Source organism: Strongylocentrotus purpuratus, unplaced genomic scaffold (assembly GCF_000002235.5).
Source record: "Strongylocentrotus purpuratus isolate Spur 01 unplaced genomic scaffold, Spur_5.0 spur5_scaffold_7, whole genome shotgun sequence".
Taxonomy (NCBI): domain Eukaryota; kingdom Metazoa; phylum Echinodermata; class Echinoidea; order Camarodonta; family Strongylocentrotidae; genus Strongylocentrotus; species Strongylocentrotus purpuratus.
The window spans coordinates 25,953,784-25,956,809 of NW_022145613.1; the positions used below are offsets into that span (position 1 = coordinate 25,953,784).

At 37.6% G+C, this 3,026-nt stretch overlaps 1 protein-coding gene across 3 annotated transcripts in view; it reads left to right on the forward strand.

Annotated features, from left to right (window-relative positions):
* Positions 1-990: 990 nt before the first annotated feature.
* Positions 991-3,026, forward strand: part of LOC105437222 (extracellular sulfatase Sulf-1) — a 14,495-nt gene continuing 12,459 nt past the window's right edge. The window contains exon 1 of one of the 3 annotated variants that reach the window (XM_030974866.1): positions 991-1,304. The gene's annotated coding sequence lies outside the window, so the exon portion shown is untranslated. The other 2 variants (XM_030974868.1, XM_030974867.1) reach the window with 2 other exon arrangements.

The following is a 3,026-nucleotide window of genomic DNA, read 5'->3' on the forward strand; positions in this document are numbered from 1 at the left end:
GAGAGAGAGAGAGAGAGAGAGGAGGGGGAGGAGAGGAGTGGGACTGAAAGACGAGAGATTCAGAGAAAAGGAGAGATCAAAAGAGAGAGGGGGTGGGAGGAGGAAGGGAGACAGGGAGGGAGAGAGAGTTGCAATTGGGGAAGTCAAGTGGGAAGAAAAGGAGAGAAAGGGGGAAGAGAGAGAGAGATATGGAGAGAGATAGAGAGATAGAGAGAGAGAGAGAGAGAGATATGGAGAGAGATAGAGAGAGAGAGATATGGAGAGAGAGATAGAGAGAGAGAGATATGGAGAGAGATAGAGAGATAGAGAGAGAGAGAGAGAGAGAGAGAGAGGAGGGGGAGGAGAGGAGTGGGACTGAAAGACGAGAGATTCAGAGAAAAGGAGAGATCAAGACAGAAGAAAAAGCTTGGAGATTAAGGTGCTCAAAAAATTACAAGAGATAAAAAGAAGAGTGATATGGCATTTGTATTGTACAATAATGAAATTGGCGATAAAGGTGACTACAAAATAGTAGGAGGTAGACTAAAAGCAAAATGAAAAAAAGAAAATTGAATAATTCTTTGCAATTGCAAAAATGCAAATGCAAAAAGGTGATCATGAATGTAGAAACAGGTGTAACTAGGGAAACATTACTCGATCAAAAATAATTATGGAGAGACAAAACCAAAAAGAAGATGAGTTCCGTCTATTGATAAACATGTATATCACAAAACATACTCCTTTGATACGTATTTGGCCACGGGGCAATATTGTGCCGAGAAATTGTAGAATTTTGATTAAGAAAATAAATTCGGAATCAATCGTATTTGGATAGCGTGCCTGGCAAATTGATTCATGCCTGGAGTACAACTGATCTAATTAAAGGATTCATGCATATTCATTAAGAGGAACTCAGATACACCATGCGCCTGATCTCCGAAAATTCAACTGTCGCCATTGGTTGTTTGTTAGTAAAAGTGAGTTATGAATATTCATATAATGCTGGGACGGCAAGCTATGTACACAAAATACTCCACGCACGTGATGAGTGTATACATATGCACCAGTAATGGAACAAACCTGCAAGTAATCAACCGGCAATCGAGAGCTAGAGAGATTGGAGGGAACTGAAAAGGGTAGCATTTTTTCGGTCTCTGGTGGTCGTCTGTCGTCTGATCTCCGCTGTGTACTGAGTACACATTATTTTGGTTTTCTACCAAATCTGGATTCATTACTATTGTACTGTCAAGTGGAATATCACAGAGTGTACTTTTCGTCGCTAGGTTGAACAAGATCTTTTCAATTAGCAGTGAGCAAAGATTTGGGTAAGCTACTGTAAATCGCATAACAAAAGGGCCTTTTTACGGCGAGAGTGGGGAGTAAAGATGTGTGTTGTTTGAGTGGTCCTTGAAAATGAGTCTTCATTCAAAACATTTTTGGTGGTAACTTTTGTTTAATGTGGTTACAACTCTAGTATCGGTTGAATTACTTCTTTTGCTTTGCCTTTGGAACAGGAGGCGTTCACTTATTTACTGGTAAGTATATAATCCTTCCGGCTAAGCTTATTGTGTACCTAATAGACTCCTTAATTGTTGAAGAAAAGTCATTTATTCTGGTGTCCTATGGCATTGACACAGAACGAGAAGGAATATTTACTTCGCAAGTACGGGACGCTGGCTATTGTTAACGGGTGAGTTGAGGCATACCTCTCCGACAGTTCCCGTGAGTTTGACTCGTGCTTTGTTGAGTGGAGTTGGGTGAAATGTGATGGGACTGGGAGTTTCCGAAATATTCTATAATTGACAATGATATTTCTGAGCCTCATTCAAACAGAAGTCATAATAGTGTTATCATGTTCTCTGTGCATTTTGTTCCATATAATTTGACTTTGGTAACATATGCATTTTTCATATCGATCTATCATCACCATCATATTCATAATCTTGTTCATCATCGATCATCCTCACCATCATCACCATTCTCATCACCATCATCCCACCATCATAATCACCATCATCCCCATCATCATCATCATCAACATCAACATCAACATCAACACCACCAACATTTTCACCATCACCATCATCATCATCGTCATCATCATCGTCATCATCGTCATCATCATCGTCATCATCATCATCATCATCATCTTCATCATCATCATCATCATCATCTTCATCTTCATCTACATCTTCATCATCATCATCATCATCATCATCATCTTCATCATCATCATCATCATCATCATCATCATCATCATCAACATCATCGTCATCATCATCATCATCATCATCGTCGTCATCGTCATCATCGTCATAATAAATTATCATCTTCTATGGTATTTTCACATTGTCTTCATTTTTTTCATCATATAATTCCTCCTATTATCATAATTGAATTGAATTATTTTCATCATCTCCATTCTTTGATCACTCTTCTCATCTTCATCCTCGTCATCTTCATCACCATTATCATAATGATGATCATCTTCATTCATGCAATATACTTTGTCTAAAGCAAGCATAGTATTCTGATTTTAATGGCAATGCAGGTAGTTGTTGCCCTTTGGGAAGTAATATTTCCTGCCTTGACAAAAACTGATGAAGCCAAAATGCTTATTTTTTCAGACAGTTTTAAATGTTGAGATTTTAATTCTTGCAGGGATTTTTCAATATTGTTGTTTTATGTTCAAGATTTTTAAGAAGGAGAAATTGCAGAAGTTCTTTCAAGATAAAAAAAAACCTACTCCTTTTACAAGTAATATGAAAAACAAATTTCATACAGTATGCTACTTTTTTCATTTTCACATAGCTATACATCAAACAGAGCTTGATTAAGTGTATAAGAAAACATTAAAATAGATAATGCCACAATACTACTGTATGTATAATTGGACTGTATAACTAACCATTTTAATTGAAGATCACAAGCGTGCAAGCTACATTGTATATGAGTTGCTGAGTTTGCATCATAATTCATAGATCCATGCCCGTAAAGTCCCTAGATCATTGACAAATTCAATTACGGCCTGGGGAGTCCCCAACGAG